General features: G+C 42.1%; 1 non-coding gene across 1 annotated transcript; it reads right to left on the bottom strand.

Moving 5' to 3' along the window:
* Positions 1–1252: 1252 nt before the first annotated feature.
* Positions 1253–1333, bottom strand: trnas-cga (transfer RNA serine (anticodon CGA)). The gene has a single exon. It is a non-coding gene; the product is annotated as a tRNA-Ser (tRNA).
* Between the last annotated feature and the right edge of the window lie 19871 nt (positions 1334–21204).

The raw sequence follows: 21204 nt of genomic DNA, 5'->3' as shown, positions 1-21204 counted from the left end.
CTCTGGTCTCAAGGAATTGTTGCAATTCACGAGAGATTTACCTGGATTTCCGCGAACATGATTTACCACATCCATTGCTCCTGGTGTGGTCTCCTCTACATCAGAGAGACCTAGCACAAAAGTGCAGACCGGTTCAGGGAACATCTATGGTCTCCTTAGCTTTTCCCAGTCTATGCTTAATGGCAAGGTTCTGGGAATTGTTGCTGAACAAAAAGAAGTTGGAGTGCAGATTCATAATTCATTGAATGTAGAGTCGCATGTCGGTAGGACCATGAAGAAGCTCCTTGATATTCTTTTCTTTATTGGTCAGAGCACTGATCACAGAAGAGGGGAGATTATGTTGCAATTATACTGGACAAGGGCTAGACCACGTTTGGAATATTATGTGCAATTCCGTCCTCCCTCCTCTCAGAAAGATGCTGTGAAACTTGAACAGGTTCCTATAATATTGGCAGGGATGTTACCAGGGTTTGAAGACTTGAGCTATGGGGAGAGGCTGAAGAGGTTGAGGTTGTTTTTGATGGAGCATCGAAGGCTGAGGGGTACCTTTATAAAGGTTCATGAAATCATGATGGGCAGAGATAGGATAAATAGAACAGGTTTTTTTTCCTTGGGTGGTGGAGTCCAGAACGAGAAGGCATATGTTTATGATTAGTCTTGAAAGCTGTACAATGAACCTAAGGGATAACATTTGCAGGCAGCGGGGGCATGTGCACGATATGAGCTGCCAGTGGAAGTGGTGGAGTCTGCTAGCCACCTGGATGATTCTATGAATAAGAAGGATGTAGAGGGATATTAGCAGAGTGCTGGTAAATGGGAATTGATTAGATTACGATATCCCGTCTCATGACGATGTGACCGAGGGGTCAGTTTCCTTGCTCTGCATCTGTATGACTCTGTGACTCCATTAGTCTGGAAGAATCACAAATAGTAGGTCTGAAACATTATCTCAGCTTGGCTTTCAACACATCCTCGAAAATGAGGCATGCATCGCCTGCAGTTACATGTTTTGTATTTCATCTTACTTAGCTTCATTCCCACCCGTGCATCTAAATTTTTCACCTCATCACCTGTGTTGACCCTCATTCACGTTGGGAGCTTCCTTCTGTCTGAACAGATTGTTTATTCTTCTCAATGACTGGGTCACTCTTTAAATTACTTCAGAATCTTGACGTTGGTAAATCGACATTTAATTGAACGTCACGATATGCAAAAGCCCACTAAGAGGTAAGCGGCTTTTAAGCAAGTACCACGCTGTGAGCAGGATTCGAACCTGCGTGGGAAAACCCGTCGGATTTCGAATCTAACGCCTTAACCACTCGGCCATCACAGCGACGCCCAGCGTTCTACTTTTCATTGTAATACACCCAAAACCCTGAAATACATAAGCTATTGAAAGAACAATTTCTTCACAAAAGCCTTCAGACTTCTTAACACGGCATGATTACACTGTCTTCTAATTGCAGTTTTTGGACGAAATTTTGAATGGCTGCTGAAGCAATATTTGATTAATGACCATTCACTGGAACATTTTAATTTGTCCACCATTGTCCCTATTGTCTTGTCAGGAATTACTGCGCTGCCTGGCATATTTTGCAATTCTTATGCACTTTATGCTGCCCTGCGTATGACTGTACTGTCGTGTAGCTTGTGTGTGCAGTTAGCACCTTGCTCCTGGAGCAACGCAGTCTCGTTTTTATGTTCCAGTTGCATATGGTAGAAATGATAAATAAAGCTTATCTGTTCTCTATCTATCCTACACTATTGTTTGTTATCTCCATGCATGGCCCCAAAGAAAGATTGCAACTCACCATAGAGTTGCCTGGATTTCTTAGAACATGGTTTACTGCATCCATTGCTCCTAAATTCAGGACTGGATCAGGGAACATCTATGGTCGGCTCTGCTTTTTTCTTGAGCAAGACTCAATGGCAATGTTCTGGGAAGTATTACTGAAAAAAGTGACCTTGGAGTGCAGGTTCATAATTTTTTGAAAGTAGAATCGCATACAGATACGACAGTGACAAAGTTGCTTGGTATTCTTCGCGTTATTGGTCTGTGCATTAAGTATAGGAGTGGGGAGATCATCTTGCGACTGTACAGGACACTGTATCGGTCACTTTTAAGGTATTGCGTACTATTCTGCTCTTCTTCCTATCAGAAGAATTTTGTGTAAGTTGAGCAGGTTCTTAAAAGGCACACTGGTACGGTTCCAGATTTGGAGAATTTGAGCGGGAAAGAGAGACTGAGTCGGCTGGGAGTGTTTTCCCTGGAACACCAAGACTGAGAGATGAGTTTAAGAGGTTTATGAAATCATGACGGACATGAATATAATAAATAGAACATGTCTTTCCCCTCGGGTGCTGTCGTCCAGAAGTAGACAACTATGTTTTGGGTTCAAGGCAAACGATGTCCAAGGAAACTAAGGGACAACGTTTTCACGCAGAAGGAGATACGTGCATGGAATGAGCTGCCAGAGGAAGTGGTAGAGGCTGGAACTTGTAATGACTTTATAAGCTAGCTTGATGATTCTATGAATAAGAAGGTTTAGGGGGTTATAGACCGACTGCAGGCAAATGTGAATAGATTAGGTCAGGATATCTGGTCTGCATGGACAAATTCGACACAAGTGTCTGTACTCCAATGGCTTAACATCTCGGCCATTGCAGCTTCATGCCAAGTCAGAAAATTTCATTTTAAAACAATTGACTCCATAAAACAAATACGTTGTTGGAAGAACAAATTGTCGAGATGCAACAATTTCGCCAAATCCATTGCAGACACCCAGATGAAGGTCAGCTTTGCAAGTTGACAAGCTTTCATCATAATCTGGAATCTGATACAGCTGAACTTGCGGGAATGACTCGTCATCTAGTTATAGAGACACGCAATATTCGCCACACGTAAACAAGTCTTTTGCCTAATTATATCCGCACTTGCAATCAATTTTGACTTAATTGTCCAGAACCTGGCGGCGAAACGGATATGCAGCTGAGTTTTAATATTCCGGGAAATATGCTATCAGAAATATCCATGCTGTGTACCTAAGTATGGACGCACATTAGAGAAAAGACATTGGAATAAGAAAGAATGCAGACTCGATTTACAGAAATGGATCCAAGAATGAAACTCTTAAGTTCTGACATCAGGTAAAGAACTTGTGAGCATAAGAGAGGAAGATTGACCTAAGATTTGTAACTGGAAACTATTTTGAGGAAATCGTTTGCATCCTTTGTGCCGTTGTTCAAGAGTCATCAAGTCATCCAGCAATACAGCAAGGAAAGTGACCCTTTGCTCGAAATTGACATGCTGGACAAATATCCTAAACTAATCTCGTCCAATTTGCCAATATTTGACCCACATTTCGCAAAACCTTGTTACTCATATACCCATAAAGATGTCATTGAATGTTGCAGTTTTATCAGTCCCCATCACTTTCTCTGGCAGTTCATTCTAGACATGAATGAAAATGTTGCCCTTTCGGTCCCTTTTAAATTTTAACCTTTAGTTTTAAAGCTATGCTTTCTAATTTCGGGCTCCCTCACCTGCAAGAAAATACCTTGTCTACTCACACTATCCATGTCCCTCAGGATTTAATAAATAGCAAATATTTGACTTTATCATGCTTGTAAGGCGGGAAATGTGTGCAGATTATGTCTTCGAATGTAACACTTTGAAAACTGATTGATGCAGTAAGTCTGATGTACCGACTTCTAAAAATGAATCTCGGCATCGTTTTTAATAAGTCATTGAAATCTCGCAGCAGTTGCAGGAATCTGCTGCCTAAGCTTCAGAATGACAACATTACCAGCTGAAGGATTTTAGGGAACGCGTAAGAAGTCTTATTTCCAATGTATGCTAGCTCAGTTCGACCGTACTTGGAGTAAAGTATGGGTACTTTTAATCCTTAATTTAGAAATGGTACTTATGCCATATATAGAATACCACGAATATTCATTACCATTGACTCCATAGCTGGGTGTTTGTCCTCTGAGTTGAAATTGGGCAAATCCGGCATTATGTTTTTTCACAATTTCAAAACATGAGAGATAATCTCAGCGAAAGTTGCAAAATATTTGAAGAGATATACAGGATGGTGCAGTTCAGTTGTGTTCTCTCATTAATGAATCTGGAAGCAGGTGGGCACAATTTTTGACAAGGTATTCTGATTTATTAAAACGGTGAGGACTATTTGATTTTAACCTAATCCTTGTGATGGTTTGCAATTGTCGACTACAGTGAGCCGTTGATATTTGGTCTTTGAGTGTCTTTAAGTTACGTTTGTTCATTTTTCGAAATAACAACGGCCTGAATCTTCATGTTGTTGGGCCTGCACAATGCTTAGATGTGTTCGAGCGCACGTGATCATCTTAAATAGTGGAGCATGCTATCCAGAATAAATCAGCTCTTCTGTCCTTTCACCATTTTCCAGCGGACAGCCCAAAGATGCGACATTCTCTCTCTCGTACAGGGCTATTCCATTGTTACCAAAACCACATTTACATTGATAAAATTAATTTTAAAGTTTTCAATGTTTTCAGTGAAGAAAACGACCATGTCTCAGGCGCTTAAAATTTGCACTGTGGATAAAAGTCCAGAGTTCAGCTAAATATTGAATGTATAGCAAGAATCATCACAGAATGTTGTCAAACAAACCTACCTCTGCGTTTCCATAAGGCTACTATATTTTGGAGCACCTGAAGTCAGATGGAAATAATGATCAATTGGATTGAAGATACAGTTCATAGAATAGCAAAGTTATTTTGATGGAGAAGGACACCATTCGACATATCGATGACATTAAGGCATAAGAGCAGAAATTACGCAATTAATCCCATTGGGTCTTCGCCACGTTTCAATCATGGATGTTCAGTTTCTCAGCACTAGTGTTCTGCCTTATGCACTTTATTCTTGATTCCCTTGATACTCATTCACCTATCTGAGTCTTAAATATATCCAATGACGTGGCTTCCATAGTCTTCCGTTGAAATGAGTTCCTTTGATTCACCACTCGCTGGCTTAAGACGTTTCTCCTTCTTTCCGTTGTAAAATGTCTTCCCTTTATGCTCAGGCTGTGCACTCGTTTAGGAGTCTCTCCCAAAAATGCAAAATACCTTTCCAAAATCGACACTGCATTGGCATTTCAGTATTCTTTATGTTTGAATAAGATTCCCCTTCATCCTTCCAAACTCCATCGAGTATAGACCCAATGTCTTCAAACATTGCCCAAATGTGAAGCTTTCCATTCCTGGGACTATTCTAGCGAACCCAATCTGAAACGTGCCTGGTGGCAATTGTTAAATGAGAATTATTACCTCTGAATGTCTCCTGATTTTTAGCCTTAACTTTGCATACTATTTCTTTCTGTATAATTACCAAATGCTCTCTCCTGATTTACTCAATTATTTCTTTTCCCAGGACATTTCCATGTCGTGCATTCCATTCCCTCCCTTCCCATTATTGATTGTTAAAAATTCATTCATGGAGTGATTATGTGGCTGGCTAGGCCAACATTTATTGTCCATCCCAAATTGCTCATTGAGTTTCAACGAGTATTGTGTCAATATGGAATTACTTTGTACCTAGTCTCCCACCGCAAAGGACAATTGTGAATCGAATATTGAAGTATTGACAAGAACTTCCGCTCACCAGCATGGCAGCAGAAACCACGTAGCATTGTCAACGTAGTTAAAGTATTGCATGACATTATAAGGAAATTGATGGACAGATGCGAGTGGGGTGAAGCAGAAATTAAAACGATGTGGTTTTGTATTTTTCAACCCGAAGTACAGACTTGTAAGAAGGTTACATTCTGAAGAAAATGTTATGGCGCATTAAGAAAAGTAAGTCTTTCTGCATGCAAGCTCAGTTCATTCTTTCCTACTTTTAGAGACCATCACAGGAAAAAACAACAAAATGTCAAGCAGGCCTTTGTCATACCTCGGGTGTAATGAGTACAAAATGGTTCATTGACGCATTCCATTCTAATTCTCTACCGTCCGAATTTCGATTGTTAGATAATGTAAGAAACTCCTACAACCCAAGGACTTATAAGTAAGCGGAATGGCCTTGCGAATTTCCTTTTAGTGTTTAAGGATGTGTTGGTTAGGTGCATTTGCCACGTGTAAATATAGGATAATCGGGGAGGGGACATGCGTCTGATTAGGGTACTCCTTGAGGTATCGTTGTGGACTTGTTGATCTCAAGGACCTGTCTCTTCTCCATTAGGATTCTACTTAAAAAAAAACAAAGTGCGAATTCTAGCTAATATGCATCTGCACACATTCAAAACGCCACCCAGCTCCACTACACATCCTACCACAATCGCAATCCATTGGCACAATGCCCTGCGTGGATGTATGTGGGAAATTGCTGAACATTACGGAAGATAAACACTATAAGAGGAAACCCGATTGCGCTAATGTGGAGGAGTGATATTATGAAATTTAACCAGAATCACCCAATTCAAAGGGTGTTCCTGCAATCAAAATAATCGGTTTCCACAGATGTAATTACCAAAATTGGGAAATTTCTTCAGGACTAGAAAATTGCGTTGTAGATTTTTCCCATGCATGTAGTGAAGTTCATGAATGGTGATTTGACAGTGATTGGGGACGGGGTTACCGGTCGAATCTAGAAATGTCACTTGCTTGAGTGCAGTCAAAAAGTTAGCATTTTGCACCATGCGCATAAGATTTAACGGACTGGAGGTATTCCTTGATTATTTATGACAACTGTCTGCTTCCGTAGTGAAGACAATTTCTTTTATTTTCAGGAACGAATCTCATGCAATCGAGAAAATAGCTTAGAAAGCTCAATTCCCTGTATAGAAGTGTATGGCGAATCACAGTGAAGAAAACGCCAACTAAATACCAGCCCTCAAGAGAACTTCGTCTGTTAAAGTAAGGTCAAGCATATTGCTTGAACAACTTTGCATTGGCCTTCAACTGCAAGAAACTGCACTAACGTTTGTTTTCATTGCTATCTAAAAAAACGTGCAGCCTGAGAATCTCCTGTCGTGACTTCTCCTGACCCGCACAATTAACTCTTTTGACACAAAAGGTTCTATCTACGGCCTCACGATTCATTGCCCGAATTCCTCTCTTCAGCGTCAGCGTCGACAAACATCGTACTCGTTTTCATCTGAAGCTGTTGACTTTTAGTTCCACTCCATATCCAAGTCAGTCACCTCCAGCACATTCTGTCATTCTACATAATCTCGGTTAATGCGCACACTTCATACCATGTTCCGGCGTTCACTTCACGCCCGTTGAACATTTTTTTTAAAATCAAATACAATTAATGTATCCTTGCATATACTCGGTGACCTGTCCTCCATAACGTATGTGGTACTGCTCTCCGTATTCCTCTGTGGTAGCGAATTACAGAGGTAGCGAATTACAGAGGTAGCGAATTTTTAAAGACATTTTTCAAGAAATATTTCTTCATGTCAGTCCTAACTGTTCTACGAACCATACTACGTCTTAGACACCTCGTTGTATACTTTGTAATCGGGGGAAACATCCAGCAAATCTCTCTATTCCTGTGGGAATTTTCTGTATTTCAATCAGATTCCGTTCCATTTTTCTAACCTTTTGTGGATCCATACCTCGCTGAATCAATCGCTTCCAAATGACATTATTGCCATTTCCGGTGTCAGCCTGGTGATGGTGCTGTAATCCCTCTCCAGTTTGCATAGATTCATACCAATTCACACTGTACTGCATCAGCTTCCTTGCACATTCAATTTTTCTAGACTGCACTTCTAATTCTTTTTGTCTTCCTCACAACTCACAACCCCAATTAGTTTTATGTTGCAGCAACATGCTGTTAATCAACAAAAAATTACAACACAATTCCATTCAGTTTCTATTTGCCAACGAATTCAAAATCCATATTAAAATATTCCACAAGTGTCCAGTCTTTCAATTTTCCCAAATAGATTATCCAAGTGAGTCTTCATTAAAGTCATTTTCTGAATCTTTGTCATGACCAACTTCTGTGTTGACTTTTCCCGCTCCTGAAGACAAATAAGGAATGGAGTGAGTTGAATGTGAAGGAACTTGACAGAATGTCCATTTGGAACTTTGGGAAGAGGACAGAGCAACCTATTAAACTTGGAGTATGGGTGAATAGATCAATGTATACTCCGAAGAAGTTATGAACGCACAAACTTAAATTAAGAGAGAGAAAAAATTGCCAACGTTTTCAAAGTAGAGTGCTCAAAGACCAACACTTCTGAATTATTTGGCGAAATGATCAGATGTTCCTGACTATTATTTTCAATATTGATCAGCATGGGAGAATCAATAGGAAGCAAATCCATGTCTCTAAAACGTGGAATTATGATAAATTTTCTGTGTGCGAATATTTGGAAAAATATTCAAAATAAGATGCCACTGTAAACATAACGTTTATGAATGATGAAACAAAATGATATCATATTCTTTTTCAATATGAACTGCGATCCAGATTTGTTCAGCGACGACCTTTCCAGAATAGGTGATGTATGAACGACACAGCACAGTGAAATTGAACACTTGCTAATATTCATCCTTGACCCAATTTTGCCTTTGAAGCTCATAGGGTGTTCTCTTTCATCACGTCAATATTCTCCTCAACTAATGTCACCAATAAACGTCCTTTCCTTGTTTTCCTATCTTTTCTGAACACCTTGCACTGAGGAGTAATTAACGATCAATTCTACTCCCGTAAGTGCGACATCTATGTTGACTTTATAAGTCATCAACCGGGCCATAGCTTGCGAACTGAATCAACTCTGCAATGGGAGTCTGATATCAGGTAGCAGGTAAGTGAACCAGAGCCCTCACTTTTCGATACGTTTTGAATTCTTTGAAAACTGTCGGAGAATTTCTATTTTGAACAAGTACTTGAGTTATTGACCAGATACATGGCTGCTGCTGATGGAGATTCTCCTTACTCCTTTGCAGATGGGAGAAACAAAAGGTGGAAAATTATCGAAATGCTCAGCAAATCTGGCAATATTTTCCAATTCCAATGGAAGGTTATCAGGTGAAAAGTCGAACCCACTTGTGATGCCATGGTGCTACCTGCGCTGCTGTGCATTTCTAGCAGTTAAAAGTATTTTTTGTGTGAAGCTGAACGATGGCTGTTGAGTTTGGGGTTTTTTTTCTGCTATGCATCAACAGTGTTCTAAGCAATCTAACGGACCATCCCTTGCCCGTTATCTATGAAGACAGTCACAGGGTGATAGCCGCTGGCTTAAAGTGGTGATAATTCAGGTTTTATTTTGAAATTTTTACATTGCACAATTTTAAACGTTCTCCTGTCTCTGTTTGCAAGAGGCAAATAGTTGATGATCTAATAATTACCTTTCCGTAGGCTTTATTTTTGATTCCTGGAGTATATTATACTCAACGGAGCGATCAGTTCTTAGATCACCTAATTTTTATATCTAACATCTGCATCTTATAAAAAATGGCATATCTATTAAAACTTAAAACAAACACTGTATAACTATATATTGTCAATGAAATGCTACTTTGGTATCTGCAGAATCGGTGTATTACTGAGCATATGTATTAAGGCATATGTATTGAGCACATGCATTAAGGCTTTCTGGGGCATCGCCAATTCGTGACAATGGAAGCAATTTCTCACTTCCTGAACTGTCAAACAACTGGAATCGTGAAACGTGTCCATACATCTCATGGTCAATAAGTCACATTGTTTCAACTGAGGTCATTTACCTCATTCTCTTTCTTTGTCTCTGTCTCTTTGCAAACCCCGAGTCTCTTCCTGGAATTTCAAACGAAGTCCCTCTCGGTTAGAGCATTGCAATGAAAGTTCTTTTCACGATTTGGTTGTTAAACTGTATGAAATGTGGGGCAGAACATGCTGGCACTGATTTGCTGTTACTGCATTAAGTATCCCTGCCGGATGTTGCAAGATTGGGATGACGCGAGATTGTAACTTGACGATGAAAATTTATGATCAAATATCCAGTGAAATTTAATTTTAAAACAGCTACAGTGAAACATGTACAAAACGTAAGTACAATCCATGTGACTTTAATTCAACAATCGGTCAGCAGCTATCGATAGTAGTCATGGGCCATCAAAGAGGCAAAGCATGCATACACATAGAGAAGATATAAACTTTATCAGGACAGTGGTGATATGCAGACCATGTCGAAGAGTATTAAGGTCATCACCAACTACAGCATAGCATTGCCTGTTTGTGCTGGTGACGTCCCGATCCAGGATGAGTTGTACTCCTTCTGTGCATGGATTGAGCATTGAAATGATGTGGATGCGAGGAAGGCAATTCTCCCTCCCAATCACCAGGTGTTGATACTTATCACGACTGACGTGGGGCAAACTCAATGCACAGTCAAACCACGTAATGCTGCTGGACAATTTAACATCCGTCAGAGTCTGCTCAGAGGATGATCTGATGTGCTGGCCACTGTTCCCATGGAGGTTTGTAAAATTTCCCTGAATTGTGACATCGTTCGAACGTGCTTCAAGGCCACTACCATCGTCCCTGTGCCGAAGAAGTCTTCAGTGCCGTGCCGCAATGACAACTGCCCCGTTGCATTCACACATCAGCATTAAGTGTTTCGAGAGGCTAGTGATGAAGCATATTTAGACGCTGATCCCGACTGTCCCCAAACAACTTCGCTTGACACTTGGCAGTTTGTATTTCCTTCCAACCGCTCAATAGATGACGCCATTTTCACCACCTTGCATTGGCCCTCACACAATCGTTGCAGAGGGACACTTACATCATGTTACTGTTCATTGCCTTCAGTTCTGCATTCAACAGTATCGTTCGTCAGCACTTGTTTGGGAAGCTCAGTCTGCTGGGCTTGATGACGTCCCTCTGTAACAGGATCGTGGATTTTCGGAATGGGAGACCCCCGTCAACCCGGATTGGAAAAAGCATCTCCAACAGCATCACACTGAGCAACTGGGCACCCCGAGGCTGTCTTGTGACTACACTGCTGTTCAGCTTGCTTTCCCACTCCAGACAATTGATGTCCAGCTCAAATTATATTATTACGTTAGCTGTTGACAGGCGGTTGTGGGTCTCATTAGTAGGAACGAAGAGTCAGCATACAGAGGCAATGTGCTGCGGCTAACAGACGAGTGCAGAGCCATCAACCTGTTTATGAACATTTACAAAACGGAAGAGATGTTTGCTGACATCAGCACGGCACAGACAGATCACTCTCTGCTGAATGTCGATGCTTTATCCCGTGGAGACTGTTGAGAGCACCAAATTTCTTTGCGTCCATCTGGCAAATAAACTCACCTGGTCTCTCCCCATCACATTCATAGCCAAAAAAGCCCAGCAACAACTCTATTGTCTGATTAGGCTGCGGAAAGCCCACCGAACATCCTCTGTCATCTCCACATTCTACAGAGGTTTAATTGAGAATACACTGAGGAGCTGCATCACTGCCTGGTTCTGGCACAACATCGTCTTGAATCGTAAAACCCGCAAACTGGTGATGAGGTCAGCAGAAACGGTCATCGAAATCTTCTCTCCATTGCAGACACCTTCACCACCACCTGCATCTTCAAAGCAAACGGCTTTGTGACGACTCCACACATCCTTGATTCAAATTATTCACACCCCTGCCATCTGGCAAAAGATACCAGAACATTTAGTCTCTCACGGCGAGACTCAACAACGGTTTCTTCATCTAAACCATGAGACTTCTTAAAACTGTGTGATCCCACTCTCTTCCATTTAAAACAATGCTTTATTAATAACCATTCACTGTTAAAATCCAGTTGGTCCTCAATTGTCTCTAGTGTCTTTTCTTAGGAATTACAGTTCTGTCTTGTATGTTTTGCCCTGTTATTGCACTTTATGCCTGGCTGTGTATGACTGTCCTGTCGTGTGGTCAGTGTATACAAATAGAATCTTGGTCTTGGAGCGAAGCTGTCTCGTTTTCATTTTACTCCTCTTTCTCTCTCTCTCTCTCTCTCTCTCTCTCTCTCTCTCTCTCTCTCTCTCTCCCCTACTCTCCTCTCTATTATCTTCATCCAAGACAACAAAGAATTATTGCAATCTGCTAGAAATTTACCTGGGTTTCCTCGAATCTGATTTACTGCATCTGTTTATCCTGAGGTGGTCTCCTCTCCATCAGAGTGACCGAGCACAAAATTGCGGACGGTTCAGGAAACATCTATGGTCCGCCTGTGATTTGTCCAGGTCTACGTTTAATGGCAAGCTTCTGGGAAGTGTTGCTGAACAAAGAGAACTTGGAGTGCAGATGCATAGTTCCTTGAAAGTAAAGATGCATATGGATAAGATCGTGAAGAAGCTCCTTGGTATTTTTTCCTTTATTGGTCAGAGCTTTGAGTGTAGAAGACGGGTGATCGTGTTTGGAAAACGCAGGACAGTGGTTCGGCTACGATTAGAATACTGCGTGCAATTCTGATCTCCTTCCTATCAGAAGGATGTTATGAAATTTTAACAGGTTCACAAAATTTCACAGGCATGGTTCGAGGTTTGGATGATTTGAGCTAGAGGGAGAGTCTGAATGTGATGGGGTTGGTTTCCCTGGTGTATGGAAGGGTCAGGTGTGGCTTTTCCGCAATTTATGGAATCATGACGGATATGAATAGAATAAATAGAACAGGTCTGTTCCCGCGAGTGGTGGAGACCATAACTAGGGGGCATATGTTCAGGATTAGACTGGAAAGCCGTACAACGAACCGAAGTGGCAAATTTCTTTTCATGCAGAGGGTGGTAGGTGCATGGGATGAGCTGCCATTCGGACTGGTGGAGGCTGGTATAATTAAAGTATTTAAAATCACTTTTATAATTCTATGAATAAGCATGCCTTGGCGGTATACGGGTTAAGTGCTGGCAAATGGGAAGAGATTAGGTTAGGACATCTTGTACACATGGACGAATTGGACCGAGGACTTTGTTTCCTTGCTCTGCGTCTGTATGGCTCCGTGACTGTATTAATCTAGAATAATCACAAATTGTGGGTCTGAAATATGATCGTCTTTCAACAGATCCTCGAAAACGAAGCATTCATCATCTGCTAGTTACATGGTATGCATTGTTTTATTGTAAAAAAGTGAGATCTGCAGATGCTGGAGATCAGAGCTGAAAATGTGTTGCTGGTTAAAGCACAGCAGGTCAGGCAGCATCCAAGGAACAGGAAGTTCGCCGTTTCGGGCCAGAGCCCTTCATCATTCCTGATGAAGGTCTCTGACCCGAAACAGAGAATTTCCTGTTTCTTGGATGCTGCCTGACCTGCTGTGCTTTAACCAGCAACACATTTTCAGCTCATGCATTGTTTTATTCCCAGCCAAACGTCCAAATTTCATGATAATTCTTCATTCGTGTTGCAACATACTCGTGTTGGAATTTGGTGGCTTTTTTTTCTGCCTCGACATGTAATTTATTATTTTAAGTGACTAGGTCAGTTTTGAAATTACTTCTGATTCTTTGCAGTCGAAAATTGACTTTGAATTGAACAGAAGCTCAAGCACCATGATATTCAAAATTGGCCAAAGGTGTTCCTGACCATTTGAAGCGTCAACGCGGGGAGCAATTTTCGAACCTGCATAGGAAGCCATAATTGGATATTAACTCCAACGCCTTAACTTCTCGTCCATTAAAGCACCCCTGCACTCCGCCAGTTTTACAGTAAAACAACCGAATGCATATAACATGTAAGTTGTTGGAAGAACAAATTGTCAAGATGCAACGATTTGGACAAATCCTTCGCAGGCACTGAAACGAATGTTACCTTTTCAGGTTGACAGGCTTTCTCACAACCTGCATTCTTACACAGCTGAATCTGTAAACAAGCGGTCATCATTTTAACATAAGGCATTCTAATGTATGACCAAGGTAAGGACTATTTGATTTTGGGCTCAGCCTTATATTTTGCAATTCTCCACTGCAATGAGCCGTGGATATTCTGTCTTTGTGTGCCTTTAAGTTGTTCGTTTTCGAATTAACAACAACCTGAAGCTTTATGCGGTTGGATCTGCACAAGTCTTAGATGCGTTCGAGCGCCTATGATCAACTTAAATAGTGGAGCAGGCTTTTTACATTAAATCGCGTACTCGTTATTTTCTGTCCTTCACAATTGCACTGTATAGACTCCAAAGATAATTATTCAGAGTGAACTTGCTCCGTTAACAACACTCTCTCTCATACAAGGCTCTTCCACTGGTCCCAAAAACACATTCTAAAATTCATTTAAACGTTTTCTTTTTCAATTTTGTCAGTAAGTATAAAGACCAAAGGTCCAGAGTTAAGCCAACATTGACAGCCTCACCAGAATCCTCATAGAATGTTCCCAAACGATGCTACCTCTGGCCTTCCATAAGTCAACAATACTTTGGAGCATCTGAAGTCAGATGGAGATGAAGTCCCGATTGGTGTGAAGACGCAGTTCATACAATCACCAAACTGTCATGTCGGAAAAGTACACCATTCGACATGTCATATACCATAAGGCATAGGAGCAGAAATTACGAAACTCCTGTATGTACTACTCTGACCAATAAAGGAAATAATACCGGAAGCCTTCTTCACTATGCTATCTACTTGTGACTCCAATTTCAAGGAGTTATGAACCTGCACTCAAAGGTCTCTTTGTTCAGTATCACACCCTTTGACAATTCCAATAACTGTATAACTCCTGCTAAGATTTGCTTCACCCAATTTTTTTTTCTTCGTGGATATAATTTTCAACTGATCAATCAGTTCAAAATTCGACTTATTTTCATATCTACTATATTTGTAGCTCAGAAACAATGGCATATGTAATAAAAATTAAAAACAACAGCATAATTATGTTCTGCTCCTAAAATGTTACATTAGCATTTGCAAAATCGGCGTTTTAACACCAAGTTATTGACCATACATCTGAGGGCGCTCTGGAATATCTCAGATTCTTGACAATGGAAGCAATTCCGCACTTCCGAAAAATCTGCAGGGTTTTCCCTGCACAGGTTCGTATCCTGTTGTCTATGGTGATTGCTTACTCGTTCTTTATCCCATGTCTTCATGAGCCAAGAAGTGTTTTTATTCTGATTCATTTTCACAGTCACTCTGTTTCTGTGTTAATGCAGCATTAATACCCAAAACTGGCAAATTTTCAACAGAGATCAGGCTAAGTTCTTTCAGTCGCTGGAAGTCGCCACTATGCCGAAAGTTTAACTATGTTTCGGCAGGTCCCAATTTTAAGTAACACGACCAAGTACAAGCAGGTACAGTTATATGGAAATGTAGCCAAGTACCTGCAGGTAGATCTATATTGCGAATACAGACAAGTGCACAGAGCCCGATTGCTTTTCAGAAAATAGCCAGACATCTGCAATTGGCATCTATCGTGAATGCAATTCAGATCCTACAGATGGATCTCAATTGTGAATGTCATCAGTTGCCAACAGCTGACATTCTGTGACTCTGTGACTCACGCATAGTAGTAATGTTACTTTCGTGGGATGTTTGCCTGGTGTCAGGAGATAGGTTGTGAGCGAGTATGACCAGCAGCACAAATATGTTCTCGAATCTTTACTTCTGTGAAGTTGGAAATCGAACCATGTTTTGGAGCAACAAAAAGATAACTTATTTCTGTCGTTGAAACTGAGAATCGTTGATGTCATATTCTGCAAAAAAACATTCCAAATTCATTCCAGAATTTTACTTGAAGTATTGTTCCCGAGGGAAAAGTTGAAATTAGGATCAGGCATAGACAATTCAGCCCTTCGAGCCAGCTCCGCCATTTAGCAAGTTGATGGCTGATGTTATTCTGGTCGGAATTGCTTTTGAAACATTCCACCTTTTTGGACTCAAAGTTGCAAGAGGAAAACCCTTGAGATTATCCGTTCAACGCTGAGATCACTCAGCAATCATAGGTGATTTGGTGAAAAGGAAGGTTTTGATTGGACAGAAACAGAGAGTGACAACCTTTAACTATATGTGTGCCATTTTCTGTTGCCATCAGGTGCCAACCTGCAATTATGATGAATGAATAATGAGCCCGAGTTACTTCGATTGACACCTCTTCACGCTCAACGTCATACGTCGATACACGACGATGTCACTGCGCCTTACGTCCAAGTGAAAACTCAGACGTGCAGGGTTATTCCTTCCAGAAGCCGGATTCAGCCTTTAAAACGAACTGAGCCTGGTTACGATCAACGTCGTCCGAGGTGGGTCGGCGTTCCGTTCGCACCCAGTTTGATAGGCGCTGCCACAGCAAAGCCTCCAGAGTGAATGCTGTCGAGGATTTGGAATGGGGTCAAGTGTGACCACACGTGGGCTTGTTGCCTTGACGGTACAGTTAGAGTGGCGGCTTTTTACGCTCCAACAAACGCTGGTGTCACTGTGAATCCTGGGCATTGAGAGAGCACAATGGCGAGGGGCATTCTCATCACCGGAATTATCCCTTGGTCCTGCTTCAGCCCTCTCACTCCACCATCCGTCCAATCCCCCGTTTAACAACGGAGGCCTGTTCCCCTCCCCCATTTCATCGCCGTCCAGCTGTTCCTTCTCCTATCTGGTCACTTCCCCGCAGTAACTACTCCTCTCCTTTGTCCAGCTCCCTGTCGTCCCTTGATTCTGCCCAAATTTTCCAGTGACTCTCTTCCTGCCCCATCACTGTAGACACCCTCCCCTCACCTGTCGCTCTCTCCTCTTGAAATCACCTTCTTACCTGCCAGTTTCTACTCTCTTCCCAGCTGTCCTCCTGTTCCTGCTGCCCACCTCGTCCTATCACGATGTCTCTTGCCCGTTCACTTGTTTGCTTCACCTAACCTCACTGCTTTAGAACCTGTGTTTTTACTGTTTTCTCAAGCTTGCCTGCTATCTGCCTTCCTAATTACCCATCCCCGTGCCGGCTCTGCTCAATGCTTCGCGCATTTTTCTCGCCCCTCCAATTGCTACTGTACACATGAATCACTGTACCTGTTTTCCTCCGTTGCCTCCTACCGCCTCGTAAGCATCCCAAAGCTCCTGTGCCTTGAATTTCCTCCACACCACTTCCCTGTCTAACTGCGAGGCGAAAGCGAATATTGCAGATGCTGTAAAAGCACAGCAGGTCAGGCAGCATCCGAAGAGCAGGAAAGTTGACATTTCCTGCAAAAGCACTTCAACAAGAATGAGGCTGGGACTCTCGGGCGTGGAGAGATAAATAGGAGTGCATGGGCTGGGAAAAGGAACCTGAGAGTGCAATAGGTGGATGGACGTAGGGGTGAAGGTGATAGGTAGGAGGGGAGTGTTAGTGGACAGTTGGTCAGGAAGATTAAAAGATGGGACAGGTCATGAGATTGTGCTGAGTAAGAAGTTTGGAACTGGCATAAGGCAAGGCGAGGGGAAATGAAAGATTTGGTGAAATCCACATTGATGCCATAGAATTGAATTTTGCCAAGGCAGAAGATGAGGCGGTCTTCCTCCAGACGTCAGGTGGTAAGACAGTGGTGATGGAGGAGGCCCAGGATCTGCAAGTTCATGGCAGTGTGGGTGGGGAGGAGTTGAGGTGTTGTGTCACTGCTCCCTGTCTCCTCTCCTTCACACGGCTCTCCCTGTGCCCAATCCTCCTGCTGCCCTGACACGGCACCTGACTGCCCCGAACTCCTGCATTCTACGCTGCTCCCCCACAGTCTCTGCTGCTTCAGTTTCTCCACATGCTTACTGCTCCTCTTTTGCTGTCATGACTCCCATGTTTTGCACCTCTTGCACACCTTGAAATCTTACCTGCCATTCCTATTCTTTCGACGTTCCAGAAGAGACCAAACTGTTGATCTCCTTCCTAGGATTTGAGTACTTTCACTTTCTGATTACGCTTTAACAGAATTGAGATGCAAGTGGGAGGTTTGCTGTGAGGTTGTCCTGTGCTTAATAATATGGTGGTTCCATTTGTCTTGTTCAATCCGTTCCTCTTTCTAATGTGAGTTGACAGAGAGCTCCTGTGACAGTGATTCTATTTCTTTAGACCTCACTTTTCTTCTGTTCTTTCGATTGTGTGTGTTAGATTGCTTCAATACATTAGCTCTGCTGTTGAATATATTTTCTATTTTTCAATCTCTTTCCTATTACGTCTTTCCACAGAATTTGCACAGAGTGAGGTGTAATTTATAAGTGCTAACGAATAATGAGGACTTGTTTGGAAGTAAGGTTGCAAATGACTGGACACTTTTGGTCTGAGCCTGGGTCTGCATTCTTAAAGGACCTACTGATTTTCTTTTGCTCAAGCACTGATACTACTTCCAACTTGCAATTTGAGAGTCATAATCCGCTGACAGGAGTTTAATTTTTTTTCAAACTAAGTTTTCTTTTTCTGCTCATTATTGGATTGGCAAATTGTTGCCAATTGCCTACATTGTGATGCACATCGAAACATTCATTTTCCTAATCCTAAGATAACTAACTAGAAGTTAGAAATGACTTGTTAATATCAAATAGGGTCAAAAGAATCAACTGCAAGCATCTTCTCTGGGTTGTTCTGCTCTATATTTCATTTCAAAAAGAGTAACAAAGAATAGGAGGATATCTAGTAATATGACATTTCATGATGGAACAGAACTATTTTGAGGGCACCTCTTGGTTTTGTTTGAGGACTACATTTTCAATTTAAATGGATGATGTTGCCATGCAGTAACTGGACTCAGTTATTTTAGTTACTCCTGAACTGAAATTTAGACTCACACAGAAACAATAATTAGAATTCACCAATTCAAATGCAGTCAACTCTCAATTAATTTTTAAGATTGCAACATACAATGGAAGCATTCGTTTTCTGGATACCACAGGATTGAATTGGCACAAGGTACGAGGCATGCAACAATGTTATTTTCCAAAATAAGTCTTATACCCTTCCACATACAAAATTCGGTAAGCCTTAACATATCTTCCACAGATTAATGAGGTCACAATTGACACTTTTCTATCACAACTACAAATCTAACCAGGTAGTTACTAGCTTATTTTTCACTGCATCTCTAATTTAAATTATTAATTAGCACAGTGCCGTTACATTCAGTTCAACTATATATTTCCTAAGAGTAGCATTAGCTCCTGAAATTGCAAAACGACAACAAGAGTTGATAAATTGTGTTGCTGGAAAAGGCACAGCAGGTCAGGCAACATCTGAGGAGCTGGAGAGTCACCATTTCGTGCATCACACTCCTGAGCAGGGGGGAGGGGGCTGAGAATTAGAGAAAGGTGTGTCGTGGTGAGTGAAATGTAAGAGGGATGATGAAAGATAGACAAAGGTAGGAATTGGTTTTGATAGTTTGGTAGAAAGTGTGGAGTGGATAGTTGGGAAGCAAGATGGGCAGGTAGGACATGCCAAGAGAACAGTGCCAAGTCGGAGGGTTGGATCTGGGATGGGGTGGGGTGAGGGGAGATTTCGAGTATGTTGAATTCAATGTTAGGGGAGTGTGATTGTCAGGTCAACAGGGCGGTGAAGTTTTCCTCCTCCCTTCACAATTGTTGCAGCCGTGAACAAGAAGTTCCATATTAATTAGCACGAAACTAATAGTCACTGAAAAGATTTAGTGGATCCCAGTTGACTATATATGTGCCTTAATTGTCAGGTGTAAAATATCTGACTCCATTAGCCTTCCTTTCTTATCCTGGTAACTTGCATTGCACTTTGAAACGGTTTTAAGCCCACTTGTTGCACGCTCATTTTCGGCCTCTTCATCCCCTCCCGAAACTCTTGCAGTGCCTTACCCTCCAACACACATTTTACAGACTCCTTTTCTCTGTAAACTCATTTCACAGTCTCCGTTACCCACCCCCAACTCCCGCCCCAACATTCGTTTAGCTAATTTATCTGCTTCACATCGCCATATACTCAACTCCAGAATTTGGAGGTGGAACTCCTATCCTCAGGAAAGGTCTCCTGATTCTGCCTGTCAAAAGATGTTTCCCAAACATGACACTAGCAAGGGCATGTTCCGACCGTAGCCGAAAGTTAAAAGCATCTGATCAACTACCTCATTGCTTTCACGTACTTTCTTAATTGTTCCTTGTTCCTGCAGACATTGGTTTCTTTTCTCCCGTGTTTATTGTTTTATTATTCCTTCTTCAGCGATCACGAAAACGCTTGTGAAAACTGATCCAATTCTATGCATGGAGTCTCTTTTTTTGTATATTCACGGGATATCGGTGTCAATGGCTAGGCATAATTTATTGCCCATCCGTAATTGCTCAGAGGGCAGTGAAGAGCAAAACACATTTATCTTGTTCAGGAATCACATGTTGCCCAAACCAGGCAGGCATGACATCCTGCCGACTCAAACGCACACCGTCTCTGTCAGTATGACTCCTTCTCAATCACTGCATCACTCTGTCCAATTCACACAAATCTATCACAGTCACCCAGACCTGCTCACAGCCACTCCATCACCATCACCTTGACCTCCTCACTCGCACTGTATCAACATCACCATAACCTAATCACACTCACTGCATCAACGTCACTTGACACCTCGCACTCACTTCATCACTGTCACCCTGACCCATTCATACTCTCTCCACCTCTGTGACCCTGACTCCTTCACATTCACTCTGTCACCGTCACCGTGACCCTGTCACACTCACTCCATCACGTACTCGTTAACATCTCAAACTCACTCCTTCACTGTCACTCTCACCACTTACACCAGCACCCTCATCGTCACACTGACACCCTCACTCACTGCATCATCATGATCGCACTGATCCGGCATCACTCACTCGGACACTGTCACCCTGACCCACGCACATTCACACCATCACCCTCACACTGACCCCTACACTCACTCCATCACATTCATACTGACACCCTCACATTCATCACTGTCACACTGACCCGCTCACACTCACTTCTTCCCTGTCACACTGTACCCCTCACACTCACTGCACCACAATCACCCTGAACTCCTCATACTCATTCGTTCACTGTCATCCACACATCCTCACACCAATGCCATCACTGCTCCACCATCACACGAATGCCGTCACACTCCGTCTGTTACAGTCACCCTGACGTCCTCACACAAAATCTGCCACTGTCACTTTGACCCCGTCACACTCACTTCAACACCTACTTCTGGACAACTCAAAATCATTCCATCAACTTCATCATCACGCTGACTCCCTCAAAATCACTCTATCACTGTCACCCCACACTATCATAGTCACTCCGTCAGTGTAACCCTAACCCTCTGGCAGTCACTCTGTTA

This window comes from Hemiscyllium ocellatum, chromosome 18 (genome assembly GCF_020745735.1).
Source record: "Hemiscyllium ocellatum isolate sHemOce1 chromosome 18, sHemOce1.pat.X.cur, whole genome shotgun sequence".
In the NCBI taxonomy this organism is placed as follows: Eukaryota; Metazoa; Chordata; class Chondrichthyes; order Orectolobiformes; family Hemiscylliidae; genus Hemiscyllium; species Hemiscyllium ocellatum.
This window is presented reverse-complemented; position numbering and strand designations above follow the sequence as displayed.